Consider the following 18,604-nt stretch of genomic DNA (forward strand, 5'->3'; position numbering starts at 1 on the left):
TGACCTACCTGACACATACACTGACCTACCTGACACATACACTGATCTATCTGACACATACACTGATCTACCTGACACATAAACTGATCTATCTGACATACGTGACTGACCTGACTGACATACATGACCTACTCGACATGACTGTAATGACTGACATACATGACTCACATGACTGACATACATGACTGACCTACCTGACATACATGACTGACCTACCTGACATACATGACTGACCTGACTGACATACATGACTGACCTACTTGACATACATGACTGACCTACATGACATACATGACTGACCTACATGACATACATGACTGACATGACTGACCTACCTGACATACACAGATTGCTGCTGCTCAGTGCTCAGCCTTACCTGTGTCGGAGTACACTCATCCCGGGCCCCGGCATTCATCACCACACAGACAGCCCTGCAGGCACCAGGCAGCCAGAGCCAGGAATCAGGATAGAAGAGCCGCCCGCCCATTTACACAGAGCGAGCGGCTCAGCAGGGATCTCCCAGTGCCCAGCGCGGCCATAATGTCATTCCAGCCTCCTCCTGGACCCAGCAGCGCCTATGATGGATGTCACACTTCCCGCGGTCTCGGCATTGGACAAGTGTGACGTCTGACGTAGGAGCCGGGTCCGGAGGCGGGACTTTTTGTACGTCACTCGGCCGCGCTGGTGGGAGAACGTTCCCTGTTGCCATGGCTCGGGGCTAATAATGTATTTAGGGATTTGAGACCCGGGTTTTTGGGGGGCACACTCGAGGTTACAGCCCCCATCAGCCCCCCCTCCCAATGCCACTGGGCTACAGTATGTGGTTTGCAACAATTACATGCATGAGGTACCATTATTGGACTTGGTTAATGTGTTTAATAATATATTGTGTACACACAGGGTTTCATTGGTAAAAGCAGTACAGAAAATTGGAACATTCAAATGAAAGCTACATGTTTACTCTTCTGATAAGGAAATGATACTTGGCATTTAGCTGCAGTCACCTTAAACCAGGGGTAGGCAACCACCAACACCGGTGCTGCAAGCGGCACACGAAGCCTCTTTTGCCGGCACTCAACTCCCTCCCCATCAGCAGAACAGTGCAGAGAAGTTTCAGTGAGACACTATTGCATTCCAAATTCGGAATTCCCCACGCCGCACCTGCACTTAGGGGGAGGCACTTAGGGGGAGGCACTGTGCCCCCCCCCACAATGAGCAGGGGGGATACAGAGGTGAGGCAGATGTGCAGGGTAGTACAGTGGTGGGGCAGATGTGCAGGGGGTTACAGTGGTGGGGCAGATGTGCAGGGGGTTACAGTGGTGGGGCAGATGTGCAGGGGGGGTACAATGGTGGTGCAGATGTGCAGGGGGCTACAGTGGTGAAACAGATTTGCAGGGGGGACAGTGATCTGAGTTGTGAAGGTGTATGAATTGGGGATGATCTGAGGCGTGAGAGTGCAGGGGCAGCCCCTGCATTTTGGGCGCACGGGCGCCGCCCCCCAATCCATGCTGCCACCTCCCTATCAATGCGCCTGGCCCTTTTCAGGATGCCGGACGCATGGACTCCTATGGCAGCGTGGGAGGGGGTGTTTTTTTTTCTTTTGAAGCACCTGAGTACGCCCTGATCCCACCCTGTTGTGTGACCATAGCAAATTAATTTTCGCTATTTTTACACCACATTGCCTCCCCGCCAATTAGGATGCAGGTCAGTGAGACCTGTTTCCTGATTGGGCAAAGCGCCGGGCATCCTATTGCATCCATCCATCCATCTGCAATCTCCTATAGACCTGCCAACCACTATGTAGTGCAAGAGCCTGCCTTGGAGGGGGGGGGGGGTGAGGGGGCTTGGTCTGTTTTGCGTCCCCCCTAAAATTTTGACCACCAGCCACCACTGGCAGGATGTTAATTTCTCCCTACTCAAGTAGTTTACAGCATTTACTTTATAAAAAATCGTTTTTGTGATTGAGAGTGTGAAGCTGACATTTTTTTGTTATAAAATCGGCACGCTGTGCCGATGTTATAAAATTCGGCGCACTGTACTCAAAAGATTGCCTACCGCTGCCTTAAACTGATAAATATATGGGAATTTAAAGTGGAACTAAAGTCCTGCTTATAAAAACTGTGAGCAGGCAGATTCTTTATTCTGGATAGACATGCAAAGTCTCTCCTGCAATAAAAGTAACCTACAGTACCTGCCTGCTCGCAGTCTTCCTTGGTATGTACACTGAGCTGCAAAAGCGCCTGTGTGCCATGATGACTGCACTGCAGCGTATGTGCAGGGGTGACATCATCCCATGCCAGGCAAAGACAGCCAAAGTCTGGCACCCATAAGAAGCCACTTAGAAGATGCCGGAAAGAAATGCTGGACAGTTGCAGGAAAGGTGAGTATCATGGAGTTTAGTTCGGCTAGGGATTTTTTTAATTTAAGAATCATACTTAACTGGGTGGATGCAGCATCAGTCCGATGCTGCATCTGTCCCCTGCCGCCTCTAAAGGTGAGAACAGAGCGATCAAACACCACTAATCACTTGGTTCTCAAAGCTCCATGAGCGGAGAGCTCTGCTTCCCCTGCGCTCACTGGAGTACTGGGCTGTGGAGGGGTTGGGAGGAGCTGGCTTCAGGCTCTCAGTGGCTTGCTGAGAGGCTGAGCCAGGTGCCAGACCAGGGTTGTGGGCTGATCCCAACCATATTGTCACAACCTTTCCCCAGCCTTGGCCGGCTCTGTGACGTCATGCGACAGCGGGCTTCAGCCCACTGTCTGCTGAAAATGGGTCACAGGAGTGCAGAACAAATTGCACTCTGCACTCTGGTGATCAAAAGGAGAAGTACAGCCAAACAAGCTCTGGCGGTACTTCTGGCAGTACTCCACACTGAAAATGCTAGCAGCCTGGTTGTCTCTGGTTTAGGTACTTTTATCTGCTTTTCTTGGGTCAGTGACTCAAAAATCTAGAACAATGTGGTTAGCCAAGTTACAGTGTATGGTTTGCAACAAGTACATATATGAGGTACCAGAATTGGGCTTGGTTAATGTGTTCAATAAGTTACTGAGTACACACAGGGGCTGATTTACGAAAGCCGTGCACCATCAGTAGAGGCGCACGGCGAGGCAAAACGCACATTTTCATATTTACAAAAGAATGCAATCAGTGCGCTACTATGGACATGGCGCACGGCATCTTCAATTCAATATTAACAGAAGATGGAGGTGCCAATATTATGGGGTGATGTGAGGAAGTTTAGTAACAATTGCTCAAGTAACAAATATGCCCAAAATAGAATGAGAAAGTAACTTTTTCAGAGCAAGCCTGCTGTGCCTGCAAGTAGGTTTAGAGCTGTGTGAGATCAATGTAAGCACTGCGCAAGCACAAGCAGCTCTTGCGCTCTTTCAAATGCATTTGTTCACTGTGCGGCCAAAATCTTAGTAAATGTCAAGCAACGTAAATGCAATTGCCTGGGTTGAATGGGCGCACCTCTAAACTTGACATTTTTTTTTTTTTTATGCTGGTTCACCTCTATGTATTTTTTTAAGGAGATTTGCACACAGGTCATGTTAGCATGTTACGTTGCCAACATGTGACATGCAGCTTGTTAAAATTATGTAAAAAGACTCTCTCCTCTAGCTTCCCCTAAAAGGGCTCCATTCTCCAATGCTTTTATCCTCCCCCTTCTAATGCATATGATTTCTTTGGGCTAGCTTTTGCTTTTAAAGAGGAACTCCACACTCCATTCTCCAATGCTCTTGTCTCCCCCCTCTAACCCCTTGGATTTCCATGGGCTAACATTTGCTTTTAAAGGGGAACTCCACACTCCACTCCATTCTCAAAAGGCTGTGAGCTGCCTTCACCAATCCAAACCACATCCTTTTTCTGAGCATACAACAGGGTCAGCTAGGAAAGGGGTGAGAAGAGCAATCGCCCAACCCCCTCCTGAACCATACAAGGCCACATGCACTCAACATAGCTGGCTGCCTTTGTGGCATGTTGGGCTTAGCCCAATACCAACCACAAAGTAACTTGTACCCACTAGTTTAAAGGGGCTTTCCACATTCCGTAAAGCCCCCTGTCTGCAACCCCCCAAAACCCCAGCCTAAGGTTGTGTGGAAGAGGCCCATGTCCCCCTGAATAGGGGAACAAGGTGGTTGACTTTTGGGGTGCCCAAGCCCCTCCTGCCCCCAAGCATCCATCTCCCTTTCTTGGGCTGGCTTGCTGTGTGTTTGGCTAGGGGTTTGTTAGTATGTGGGAGGGGCACAATCTTTTTTTTAGTTTGGGGTGGGATTTTTCACGTGGGGGTACTCATTTTAAGCCTTAACAGACCCAAATGGCCTTGTATGTATCGTGGGGGGGGGCAGGCTATTTTCTGTTTTGGGCAAAAATGGCATCCATGGGAGAGTTCCAAGGCCAAAGCCACTGCTGACCAAAAAGAACCCAAAGGCTCATCTCACGTTTACCAAAAAACATCTTGATTATCCCCAAGACTTTTAGGCAAATATTCTGTGGACTGAGACAAAAATTTTACTTTTTGGAAGGTGTGCATCCCGTTACATCTGGCATAAAACTAATACAGTATTTCATAACAAGAACATCATACCAACAGTCAGACATGGTGGTGGTAGCGTAATGTTCTGGGGCTGCTTTGCAGCTTCAGGACCTGGACGACTTACCATAATTGATGGAACCATGAATTCTGAGCTCTACCAGAAAATTCTAAAGGAGAATGTCTGGCCATCAGTTCGTGACTTCAAGCTCAAGTGCACTTGGGTTATGCAGCAGGAAAATGATCCGAAACACAACAGCAAGTCCACCTCCAAATGGTTCAAACAAAGCACAATTTAGGTTTTGGAGTGGCTTAGTCAAAGCCCGGACTTAACTCCAATTGAGGTGCTGTAGCATGACCTCACACAGGCCATTCATGCTGGAAAACCTTCCAATGTGGCTGAATTAAAACAACTCTGCAAAGAAGAGTAGGCCAAAATTGCTCCACAGCAATGTGAAAGACTCATTGCCAGTTATCACAAATGCTTAATTGCAGTTGTTGCCACCATGGGTGGCACAACCAGTTATTAGGTTTAGGGGCAATTACTTTTTCACATAAAGCCAGGCAGGTTTGGACAGCTTTTTTGCCTTAATAAATGAAACCATCATTTAAAAACTGCATTTTGTATTTACTCGGGTTATCTTTGTGTAATAATAAAATTTGTTCTGATGATCTGAGTCATTTAAGTGTGACAAATATGCAAAAATAAAAAAATCAGAAAGGGGGCAAATACTTTTTCACAGCATTGTATGTACTGCCGCCAAGATTTCTCTTAATGTTGGCTTAGAGGTGTCAGTCTTTAGAATATCAGGAGCACCACCCATACTTAACAAGGACTGCTGTCCTCTACTTCCTGTGTTAACAGTGGAGGAAGATGCCGTGGGCGACAAATCTCTGGTACTAGTCTGGAACAAAACTATTTCTGCCAGGTTCTGCAGCTGCTGAGATGCTGGAGAAAAAGATGAGGCAGGTAGAACAGACTTCAACGACGATTTCTTCTTACTTGAAGTGCTAGGAGTATGAGCAAACCTACTCAGTTTAGCCATTGTCTCTTTCTGTTTTTTCCCCATTTCTGTGAGGATGGTATTGCTCCATGCTGTGACTGCCGACCAGTTGTTTCTACACCTTCCTTTTTTTCTGGTCCATACCGCAAAACCTTAGACGACCAGCAGGCGGAGACAATACAACACATTCACTACAGCCAAGGAGCTCTGATAGCCAACCAATCCTGCAGAAACCTCGGACCAGCAACGAAGGCCAGTGGGGGAAGCAGGAGACACATCCAGATCCACACGCGTCACCCTCCAACTCCAGAACCAGCAGGAACACAGCACCCCCAGATCCACAGCAGGAGAGGTAACGTTGCAGTTTTTGTTTGTTAATTTCTATTTTATTACCTATTAATATTAATAATTAAACTTTTTTTGTTTTTGAGTGTTATTTTTTTTTTTACTGTCACATTTAAAAAAGCACAAAATTGAAAACAAAAAAAAAAACTTTATTTCATTTGTAAATAACTTTGCAATGCTTTGTACCAGAATCATAATTTTAAACAGGACAAATTACAGAATAAGGCTGGGTTCAGATTGTTGTGCGGAGCGGCTCACAGCAGGGATCTGCTGCGTCCCTGTTCACCATTTCAGGTCCGAATTTTGGCCTAAATGTGGACCTGAAATGGACCAGAAGACGCACAGGACTCCTCTGCAAACCGCTCCGCAGCCATCCCGGAGAAGTGTGAACCAGCTCCACTGAGAGCCATGCAATTTGAATGCGGGGAAACCCACATCCAATTCGCAATAGTGTGAACCCAGCCTAAAATGTGTACCTTTTATCCAAAGTATCCAAAGTAATGTTATTTATTTTTAAACTAAAAAAGTGCTTTTTATTTAGTTTTATTACGTATAATTGTCTAAGGGTGGCAAAATAATCATTTTTTGCCATATAAAATCAAGAAAAAAAGATGTGTTTGTCCTTAAAAAATATAATATATGGGGAGGATTACTTTGTTATCTTAAGTAATGCTAAAGTTACTACTGAGTAAGCAGGTCCATAGCAAAAATATAGAAAGGAGGTGAACAGATAAGAGAGGGGAAATGGTTATAATATACAAAAAATTGTAGACTTTTTATTTTTTTCATAGTTTTCTATATTTTTTAATTATAAAATTTTGTAATTTTTCATTTGGTATTATGTTTGAATAGTTATCTTCATTTTGAAAGTATTTTGCATTTGTGTTTTTTTGTTTTTTTTTGCAATGCTTATGAGCAGTATTAAACCCAAAAGCAAACATTTATTATATTTCAGCTTAACAATTCTTAAATGTGATGGCTGCATTTGTTTCCTTTTTTAGTCTTTCTTTTTTCTATATTCATGTGGTGATCCAGCCAACAGGTCTATTGTTTTTCAGAGCACAAACTCTCCAGCAGACTGTATCAGTTTACATGGATGAGACAAACTACTTAACACGGGCAGGGGTGATTAAAATTATGAGCTTTTATTTATTCATGCAAAACCTTTATTCCAAAAGGAAAAAAAATGTTTGCTGTAACTGCTTATAAAGTGTGAGCTGGAGTTTGGCTTCCCCTCCCTCCCCAGACTTACAATGCTGCTGTCTGCTGTGCCTTGTGTGCTCATTTCTCCAGAGTTGTGTCTTATTAATACAAGAAGTGTGTTACTGGCCAAATCACCAGATGAAATCAGAAGGGAAAAAGACAAAGAAAAGAAAACTGATGCAGCCACCACATCTAATGAGCTGCAATATATGCCATTTTTGGTTTTGGGATTACCACCACTATAACTAATTTCCCAGTGCCTATATCGGCTAGCCAAAAAAAAAAGTCTGTGTCCCAATGCCAATTGTTTTGTTTATACACACCTTGCTAAAAGCTAGTTATAAATTGGGTTGCTTGGCATTTTTGTTTAGCTTGCTGGAGTGGGGACACATTGAATGCTTTTAGCTGCTAATGTATTTTGCTGGGCTACTAGTGTGTCCTTTCACCTTGAGGCTGGGTTCACACATGTGCGGTGCAAATTCCAGCTCTGTTTTCTCTGCAAAGAGAAAAAGCAGCTGTTCAGCGGTTCCTCTCCATTGTATCTGAGAATCAGCTGAGCAGGGAGAGGGGGGAGGTGTAGTGAGGAGAGGGAGAGAATGCCTGTTCACAACGGAATGCATCTGCGAATCAGATGCGTTCCCATAGAAGAATAGAATATAGATTTTAAAATGTTCTGCGAATTGGATGCGGTTCGCATGACATTTTAATATATGTTCAGTTGAATGAGGCTGGTTCACATATGTGCGTTGCATTCGCACTTCGCATTGCGGTGCAAATTGCAAGCACATTATCTTCTATGGGAACACATCTGACTTGCAGATGCATTCCGTTGTGAACAGGATAAAATCCTGACCTGATACTGATGCAATCCTGACCTGATCCTGATCACAAACTGACGTGAAACTCCGAACAACTACTTTGTCAAATAGCTGTGAAAACGGAGCTTCAATTCGCACTGCACATGTGTGAACCCAGCCTTAAGGAGGAGTGGGCTGCCTCCAGACATAACTGCCTTTAATTGATCTATTGCTATATATGCTCCAATATTGATACGCTCACAGATTAGAGGACAGTGGAGCCATAGACTTCTCCTGCTGTCAGTCAAACTTCAGTGAGGAGCTGAGCATTTATATTTTTTTAGGAGAGCTGTCACATTTTAGGTACTTATATAGCGCTGTCAATTTACGCAGTGCTTTACATATACAGTGCCTTGAAAAAGTATTCACACCCCTTCAACTTTTCCACATTTTATCATGTTACAACCAAAAACGTAAATGTATTTTATTGGGATTTTATGTGATAGACCAACACAAAGTGGTACATAATTGTGAAGTGGAAGGAAAATGATAAATCCAAATTTATCAAATTCCAAATTTTTTTACCAATAATATCTGAAAAGTGTGGTGTGCATTTGTATTCAGCCCCTTTTACTCTGATACCCCTAACTAAAATCTAGTGGAACCAATTGCCTTCAGAAGTCACCTAATTATTAAATACAGTCCACCTGTGAGTAATTTCATTTCAGCATAAATACAGTTGTTCTGTGAAGCCCTCAGAGGTTTGTTAGAGAACCTTAGTGAACAGCATCATGAAGGCCAAGGAAAACATCAGACAGGTCAGGGATAAAGTTGTGAAGAAGTTTAAAGCAGGGTTGGGTTATCAAAAAAATATCTCAAGCTTTGAACATCTCACGGAGCACTGTTCAATCCATCATCAAAAAATGGAAAGAGTATGGCACACCTGCAAACCTACCAAGACATGGCTGTTCACCTAAACTGACAGGCTGGGCAAGGACATCAATAATCAGAGAAACAGCCAAGAGGTCCATGGAAACTCTGGAGGACCTGCAGAGATCCACAGCTCAGGTGGGAGAATCTATCCACAGGACAACTATTAGTCGTGCGCTCTACAAATCTGGCCTTTATGGAAGAGTGGCAAGAAGAAAGAAAGCCATGAGAAGTCCCATTTGCAGTTTGCGAGAAGCCATGTGGGGGACACAGCAAACATGTGGAAGAAGGTGCTCTGGTCAGATGAGACCAAAATTGAACTTTTTGGCCTAAAAGCAAAACACTATGTATGGTGGAAAACTAACACTGCACATCACCCTGAACACATCATCCCCACTGTGAAACATGGTGGTGGCAGTATCATATTGTGGGGATGCTTTTCTTCAGCAGAGACAGGAAAGCTGGTCAGAGTTGATGGGAAGATGGATGGAGCCAAATAAAGGTAATTTTTAAAAGAAAACCTGTTATGCCGTGTACACACGGGTGGACTTTTCGACCGGACTGGTCTGACGGACCGAATCCGGCAGACAATCCGACCGTGTGTGGGCTCCATCGGACCTGCAGCGGACATTTTCGGTTGAAAATCTGACGGACTTTAGATTTGGAACATGTTTCAAATTTGTCCGACGGACTCGAGTCCGGTCAAAAAATACGCTCGTCTGTAAGCTAGTCCGAGGGACGAAAATCTACGCTAGGGCAGCTATTAGCTTCCTTATTACTTCCTTATTTTAGTCCGGTCGTACATCATCACATACAAATCCGTCGGACTTTGGTGTGATCGTGTGTAGGCAAGTCCGTTCCTTCAAAAGTCCGTCAAAAGTCCATCGAAAGTCCGTCTGAAAGTCCGTCGCAACAGTCCGGTCGAAAAGTCCGCCCGTCTGTACGCGGCATTAGAGTCTGCAAAAGACTTGAGACTGGGGCGGAGGTTCACCTTCCAGCAGTACAACGATCCTAAACATACAGCCAGAGCTGCAATGTAATGGTTTCGATTAAAGCATATTCATGTGTTAGAATGGCCCAGTCAATGTCCAGACCTAAATCCAATTGAGAATCTGTGGCAAAACTTGAAAATTGCTGTTCACAGACATTCTCCATTAAATCTGACAGAGCTTGAGCTATTTTGCAAACAAAAATGGGCAAAAATGTCACTCTCTAGATGTGCAAAGCTGGTAGAGACATCCCCAAAAAGACTTGCAGCTGTAATTGCAGTGAAAGGTGGTTCTACGGAGTATTGACTCAGTGGGGCTGAATACAAATGCACGCCACATTTTTTAGATATTTATTTGTGAAAATTTTTTAAAACCATTTTTCATTTTCCTTCCACTTCACAATTAGGTGCCACTTTGTGTTGGTCGATCACATAAAAATAATGTCACAATGATCACAATAAAATACATTTACGTTTTTGGTTGTAACATGTGGAAAATTTCAAGGGGTATGAATACCTTTTCAAAGCACTGTACATTGTACATTCACATCAATCCCTAAATCGTGATTTAAATCACTAGTAAAAAGGCTTGATTTAAATCAACTCAATTTAAATCATAATTTTTAAAGAGCAACTGTCATCTCTGTCTTCCTCTGACCCGCTGTTGACTCACCGACAGTCCCATTCACTTTAATGGAATGGCTGGTGATGCGGCAGTGACAAAACAAGGTGAGGGACGTGGTGGCAGCAGGTGAGTGGATGCCAGCTAACAGGCGCTGCCATGATGGATCTGAAATGACAGGTGCTCTTTAAATGTAAGGACTTATTCTTGTTGGTAGTTAGAATCTTTAAGATTTGCAAACAAAATGAAGGTTTCCAATTTAGAATAATAAGCTGTCAGGTTAGTAAAACAGCGATATCAGAACCGATTTTAGGTTAAAGTGGAGTTCCATCCCCCCCCAAAAAAAATTAGTAATGTTCTTAAAAAAAAATCAAAAAAAAATGTGGAGAAAAATTTATTTTTTTACTCACCTCTAAATGGCTGTTGCTAGGGGGTCCCTTGTAGTCTGCCTCCTTTGGTGCCTGGGCTGGTGACATCACTTCCCTCGGCGCAGGAAGGGAGATCGCCTCTCCACCCTCCCTCTTGTCAATTATCTGGGACACGTGACCGGTCCCAGATGATTACGGGGCCAGTGACGGCGCGCGGCACGGCTCGCGCATGCGCAGTGGGTGCCCGGCTGTGAAGCCACAGCCGGGCGCCCACAGTTGAAATGCTATGACGTTGCAAACAGGAGCTCGATCCTTTCATCATATTTGACCAGATGTCACCCAGCAGGCAGCAGATCTTAGCGCTTAGTGGTCACCTGATGCTGGCTGCTGGGAGGGTATTTAGCCTCTCCTCTAGTATTCCATAATGTCTCAATGTTTTAATTGCGCACCCTATGTACTCTTCTCCTTGTGCCCCGTAATGCTGCTCCTGCTTCTGACTGCTTGTACCTGCTCCCTATTTTGGCCCTTTCCTCACTCCTCAGTCTGATCCTGCTCTGCCCTTTTTATCCCACCCTCTGTACATACAGTCAGGTCCATAAATATTGGGACATTGACACAATTCTAATCTTTTTGGCTCTATACACCACCACAATGGATTTGAAATGAAACAAACAAGATGTGCTTTAACTGCAGACTTTCAGCTTTAATTTGAGGGTATTTACATCCAAATCAGGTGAACGGTGTAGAAATTACAACAGTTTGTATATGTGCCTCCCACTTTTTCTTGTACAAAGGTTTTTATTGAAAACATATCAACAGAAAAGTACAAAACAGTGATGGATACATCATAAATGAACAGGTACATGGCTGCTGGTAACCGGCCATTAGAGCTAATGATCAAAAATTTAAGCATGGTCTCAGGCTACTCTAAGCCGAGGCCAGGCGACATACCAAGGCATATCCTCAACTCGCGTTTACTGGTGTAACTATATAGAACCAGCACAAAGTAGTATCTTTGCAAACGCACATGAATAACTAAAAAAATACATAGCAAGATGTTGTTGCAATATGTAACGTTACATGCAAAAAAAAAAAATGTGGAACAAAAAGAACCAAAAATAAAATCAGCGTAAATTAAATAACTTCAAAGAGGAGAACATACCTCTGCATGTGATAATTCGTATGTTATATTAAATATCCAATCTCTGCAGAATTAAGCCTGAGGGCCTGAATGAGAAGAAGGAGAAAGAAAATGAAAGTAGGAGAAGAAGGGGGTAGAAAGAAGGGAAGGAAGGACCCTGGGGTGGGGGGAACGGAGGCTCATTATAGGGAAAGGAGCGTTAGGTCAAATCTTGATGGGCGGTTATAAGTCACCCAGGGTTGCCATATCCTGAGGAACTTGTCATGTGTGTCCAACAATATGGCCGTAAGTTTCTCGTTTACCATGATATCATTCACACTGTTTTTAACTGCTTCAAAACTAAGGTTCGGAGTTTTCCAGGCCCTTGCTATGGTCAATTTAGTTGCAGTGAAAATATGTGCTGCTAGTTGACGTTCAGGACGAAGAAGTTCTGTAATCGGTTTCCATAAAAGGGCTTCAAAAGGGTCCCGCTATATAGTGGTATTAAAAAGATTGCGTAGTAGTGCATATACTCTGACCCATAATCTGCAAACCCTGGGACAGGTCCACCAAATATGCGCCATCGTGCCTTCCTGTGAACACCCACGAAAACAAAGAGGGGAATAGGCTGGAATGAAGCTTGCTAATCTAGCCGGGGTATAATACCATCTATAGAAGACTTTGTAAGCGTTCTCCAAAAAGAGAACATTCTTAGAGCATTAGTAGTCATGCTTTGCCAATCCTCCGGGTCTAATTGTTTCCCAAGCTCGGCCTCCCATTGGAGATGGTAGGGTCTCAATGGTGGTGTCTTAGACTCAATTATAGCGATATATATTAAAGAAATCAAACCCGAGGATTGGGGGCGCGATCTACAAAGACTTTCAAATTGGGTCATGGTAAAGGGGGCAGAATGGGATTGTGTAAGCTGTTGGAGAAAATGTCTAATTTGTAGGTAACTATAATGCTCCCTAAGGGGGATATCGTGTGAGGAACGTAAAGCCGCGAAAGAGATCATCTTGGTTGGGGTGAATAACGAATGAACATCTGTGAAACCATTATCGGACCACCATTTAAACTGCAGTGGATTATCACAACCTGGTTTAAATAAAGGGCAGTGGAGGAGACGAAGTAGTGGGAGATGAGGAGAAATTAGACCTGCTGAGTATTTAACCGCATCCCACAGTTTAAGGGAGTGAGCTAGACAGGGACCTATGGTATGGGGGCGATGTGTTTTAGGAAGCCAAGGAAGAGAAGCTAAAGGCGTTGGATGTGCGTCGACTAAATCAATGGTGGCCCATAGTGGCATTTGTTGTTTTTCATGAAGGTGAGATAATGGGGCGATACCCGCAGCTGTATAATATGCTTGCAAATTAGGAACTGAAAGGCCACCATTGACCGTGCGTGCGTAAAAAATTGGCTTGGTATAATCCCGAGTACCTCGGAGTAAGTTTAATACCCAGATAGGGTAGTGAGGTTAACCACTGAAATGAAAATGCCGATTGTAGGGATTCTAATTCCGGGGCCCGAAGGTTGACAGACATCACTTTAGATTTTGCCGGATTAACTGAAAGGCTCGAAAACGAGGCAAAGGAGTCTAAGAGAGAGAATACATTGGGGAGGGAGATTCTGGGTTTAGTAATGGTTAATAAAATGTCATCTGCAAACAGAGACAATTTGTGCGCAGTCCCTGCTATTTCCACTCCTGATATATCTGAGTGAGAGCGTATGGCCTCCGCCAGGGGTTCAAGTGCTAGTATAAATAGAAGTGGGGAGAGCGGGCATCCCTGGCGGGTTCCTCTCTTAATAGGGAAAGTAGGTGATTCATATCCATAATAACGCACTTTAGCCTGAGGGGAGTGATATATGGCTGAGACCCAACCCAGAAAGGAAGTGCCAAAACCATAATGTGTGAGGACCTGTGTCAAATAGGGCCAAGATAAAGTATCGAAAGCCTTATTAACATCTAAGGAAAGAAACATTGTCTCCAGGGACCTTTCATGTGCTATATGTTGGATTTGAAGGAGTCGTCTAATGGCATCTCCTGCCTGCCTGCGGGGGACAAAACCCACCTGATCTTTTTTTATCAGGCACGGTAGAAAGGAATTCAAACGGTTGGCCAGAATTTTCGTCAATATCTTCATGTCAATGTTAATTAAAGAGATTGGCCGAAAATTTGCCCAGGAAAAATGATCCTTGTCTGGCTTAGGGATCATCACTATGTTGACAGTCAGTAAGTCTGGTGTAAATGAATGACCCCCCTTGACCGAATTGTACATAGCCGCTAGGTGTGGGGCCAGAACCTCTGCAAATTTTTGATAATACAAAGCAGTGAAACCATCCGGACCTGGTCTTTTGCCCACTTTCAGTTCCTTAATACACTGGAGAACCTCAGAGACCTGTATGTCAAGGTCCATTAGGGAAATATGGGATTCCGATAGGGAAGGTAAAGATAGCTCACTCAAAAAAGCATTCAGGCCCTGAGTTGAAAGGTGATTTGGGGGGGAGTAAAGCTTAGTAAGTCGGTAACGGAATTCTTCCAAAACTCGCTGGGGGTTTCCCGTGAGGATGTTATGGCGGGTGCACAAGGTTATGGGGGTAAATTTCGAGGTAAAGGTACGCAGTATGTTAGCCAGCTGCGCGTTGGGTTTGTTTGCCTTAGCATACCATTTCTGGCGGGCCCAACGTAAGGTACGGTCCGCCTCATCTGACAGGCATAGATCCAAGTCTGTATGGGCTTTGTCTAAAAGTCTGCGATTAGCAGGGGTGGGGGTTATTTTAAAGGCCGCCGAGCGGCCTCTAAGTTCTGCTCTAACTTGCGTCGGACCTGAATTCTTTCTCTTTTGCGTTGAGATGCTATTCGAATAACACGACCTCGGAGGACCGCCTTATAAGCCTCCCATAATGTCATTGGGGATGAGACCGAACCTGCATTAAGTCTAAAGTATTCCACAGAAGCTTCTTTAAGTTCACTGAGGATCGGTTTTAAAGATAAAAGTGAATCGTTCATCACCCAGGGAGCGTGTTGTGGTTTAGTGAGTAGAGAACGACAAACAGTTAGAACCGGATCGTGGTCTGACCACGGGACTGTTAGGATCAATACCGAATCTATTAAAGGGAGATGTTTCCGTAACACAAACGCATGGTCGATTCTAGAGTGGGAGTGGTGAGGGTGGGAATAGTGGGTGTAGTCCCTGCCCACGGGATGAAACTCCCGCCATATGTCCACTAGGTCTAGGTTTTGTAAGGCCAGCAAAAACTTTTTTGCTGCAGGAGGGGGGGCTTTATGATAGGCCGGGTATTTATCAAGGGCAGGATTGAGCGTCACATTAGAATCACCCGCCAACAGGAGGGTGCCTCTCTGGTGGACCTGTAACAGAGAACAGACATGAGACAGAAACGGACCCGGATTGTCATTCGGGGCGTAATAGGTCATAATGGTTACTTCATTATCCTGAACGGAGCCCTGCAAGAGAAGATATCTGCCATTAGGGTCAGCTATCTGCTTATTGCAGACAAATGTGACCGATTTTCGTATGGCTATAAGAACCCCTCTCTGCTTAGTAGGACTGTTAGCTAAATAGACTTGGAGATAGTTTTCTGCAAAATATTTGGGGCAGGAAGAAGAAGAAAAGTGAGTTTCCTGTAAACAGGCTATGTCTATTTTTTGTTGCTTAAGATATTTAAAATCTTGACTCTTTTTTGTGGGGAATTCATGCCCTGAACATTCAGGGACAGTCAGTGAAGGGTCATTGGGAGTGAGATATAATGCTATGAACTACTCCATCCGCACACCCCAGGGGCCGAGGGAAAAGGGAAGGGGGGATGGAAAGAAAAGTGAGAGAAGAATAGTAAAAACAGGAAAGGACAAATATCTTAGCCATGTGCCAACCCATGGGGGGAGCAGTGGTCTGTCGGAACCACTGGCCTATAGTGAAGACAATACAAACAGATTAAATAATATTGACATGAAGTTTAAACAATAATTAAGAGATAGCATCAAAACAAGCAGCCTCAAGACCATCATCCCCAGGAGGCGGGGCGGGACCCCACATCAGAATCAAAATCAAGGCGCCAGCCCCATCACCCCACTGAACAGGAGCGAAGGGTCACGGCGCATGAACGAAACAAACAAACAACCTGCATAACAGTCGTTGGAGGCAGGTCTCCAGCCTAAGACCTCTTACCACTCTCCCCCTACCAGGTCTTGAGAGTAATTTGCCTATGCCTGATGAACCCTCTACTCCATGAGGGCCATCAGCAATGTAGAGGTGGTTCGGGGGCAAACTATTGACCCCCTGATTCCCTGACCCATTCAGGGAATCCCATATGGGGTGGTCCATGCCCAAGACCGCCATCTCACAGGCGGGGCAGTCTACAATGGGGCATTGACCCCCCCTGCCAATCTACAGTCAACTCGGTAGGGCAAGGGTACAGCAGGGGGACGTCCCCCAAGACAAGCTACTGAAATCTTCCAGTAAGGTTGGAAGTTAGAAGTTAGAACAAAAACAGTCAGTGGCACACCAGGTGGAGATTATCATCCAGTATTAGCTTGTTGGAATCGTTGGGCCTGCAGGTCCCGCAGTGCCTGGGATCCAGATTGTGAACGTTGTGATGCTTGAGAGGATTTACGAGGAGGCCTAGAGGGACCTGGTTGGGAATGTGAAGCCTGGGCATCAGATTGAGACAGAGGGATATCCAATTGCAGGTCCTGGAGATGTTGTTTTAGACCTGATGGGGAGGTGGCATGGAACTGGCGACCCTGATAGAAGAAGGAAAGTTTAAAGGGGAACCCCCACCTGTATTTGATCTGGTGGGACTGTAGAACTTGGAGATAAGGCTTAAGACCTTGACGCCTGGCAATGGTGACCGGCGAGAGGTCCGCGAATATTTGGAGATGATTGCCTTGAAAAGAAATATCCTGCTGTTCTCGAGCTGACTGTAAGAGTTTCTCCTTGGTCCTATAATAGTGGAATTTAATGATGACATCCCTTGGGGGCCTTCGGAAGGTTTAGGGGCCAGTGACCGATGAATGCGGTCAAATTCCAGTCTGTCCACCGGGATTTCAGGGGCCAGTTCTAGAAAAAAAGCGGTGACTGTTCCCTGCAGGTCGGTGATTGTTTCAGGGATTCCGCGGATACAAAGGTTGTCCCTACGGGCCCTATTTTCCGCATCCTCTAGTTTATCTCTGAGGGCGTCCAATTCTGCGAACATTTTGTCTACCTCTTCCTCATGGCCCTCCAACACGGTGGTAGCCAGGTCCCTACGACGTTCCAATTGATTAGTGCAGTGGCCTATCTCTTTAAGGCCGCGGACCAAATCTGAGGAAAGCTTTCGGGAGGCAGCCGTTATCTCATCTCGAACAATGCTGCGGAACTTAGCTAGCATAGCATCAAAGTCAGCAGGGTAAGGGCTTATGTGATCTGTGGGGAACAGATGGAGGCTTTCTGCAGCAGAACCCTGTCCCAGATCAGAGAGCTGTGTATCATCATCAGGTTCTGGAGGCTCAGGCGCCATCTTAGATCTGCCTTTGCCTGGGGCTGGGGTTTTGGTGCCGCTCTGCCGATTTTTTTAGCTTGTTTTTTGTAGAGCGGTACATCACCGCTTGTGGCTCCCGGAATTCCTCTATCCTGTGGGGTATAGCGGTCCTCTCCCCATAACTTCTATGTCAGATTAGGCCGGGTAACAGCATCCGACGGCGCGGAGCGGAGAAATCAGTCGTCCATTACCTTCGCTCACGCGTATGCGCCCCTCTTAGGCCGTATTTTACATAACTAAAGAAAGGGCTCTATTAAACATGGTGTGGTTGTTAGTCAATAGTCCTGTGGGCCTATGTAGGGGTTGTGAGGGGGTGTCTATTAGGGCAGATGATACTTAAAACTCCATGATAGAACGGGCAGCCGAATATCAGAAGAGGAGTTTGTTTGAGAGTCTCTGGAGTACCAAGATGGCCGCCACCCTCCAGGAGTAGGCCGAAGCCGCAGACTTTCCTAAGGAGCAGCCACCGGGTGTGTAAGATCCGCTCCGTTGAGGCCCAAAACCCACAGTCAAGGACAGGCACCGCTACACAGGAGGACAGGCACTGCAAGGGTTGTCTCCCAGGGGGTAGTATTACTCACTGCGGCCCGGGTGATCTGTAGCTGAGACCGGCGGTCTCCCGAGAACGGCCGGCCGCGGAGCAGGAGGGATCGGCAATAGGGGGTCTCTCTCACTGTCCCTTGGCTGATACTCTGCCCGATGCCCTCCGGAGGCGGATTAGTCCACGGCCGAGGTCCGGATACACGCTCTCTCCACGGACCACTGCCTGCAGAGGCAGAAGGACGCCGGGCGGTCTATAGGCCCCAAGATGGCTGAGGTCGCCGTGCTGTATAGTCTGCCGCCCAGCTAGCCGCCAAACACACCAGTCCCCTGGAACAATTTAAGGAAGGTCCAGGCACGTAGGGATGCAATCCGGGAGTCCCCAGGGCAAGGATGGGCTGCGGATGGCGGTGGATTGGCTCTGGGTATGGAGAGCTCAGTATCCGCACGTCCTCACAGTTTCACTTCCAGGACACGCCCTCGTGCCTCCCACTTTTTAAGGGACCAAAAGTAATGGGACAATTGGCTGCTCAGCTGTTCCATGGCCAGGTGAGGTAGAGGCCTGGCAGAGCATCACCAGGGATGAAACCCAGCGTCTGGTGATGTCTATGCTTTCCAGA

At 45.7% G+C, this 18,604-nt stretch overlaps 1 protein-coding gene across 2 annotated transcripts in view; it reads left to right on the plus strand.

Moving 5' to 3' along the window:
• Positions 1–5,732: 5,732 nt before the first annotated feature.
• LOC141139369 (ornithine decarboxylase 1-like) overlaps positions 5,733–18,604 on the plus strand; it is a 35,775-nt gene continuing 22,903 nt past the window's right edge. For both annotated transcript variants that reach the window (XM_073625388.1, XM_073625389.1), the window contains exon 1: positions 5,733–5,888. The gene's annotated coding sequence lies outside the window, so the exon portion shown is untranslated. The remainder of the gene's footprint in view (positions 5,889–18,604) is intronic.

Source organism: Aquarana catesbeiana, linkage group LG04 (genome assembly GCF_042186555.1).
Source record: "Aquarana catesbeiana isolate 2022-GZ linkage group LG04, ASM4218655v1, whole genome shotgun sequence".
NCBI lineage: Eukaryota > Metazoa > Chordata > Amphibia > Anura > Ranidae > Aquarana > Aquarana catesbeiana.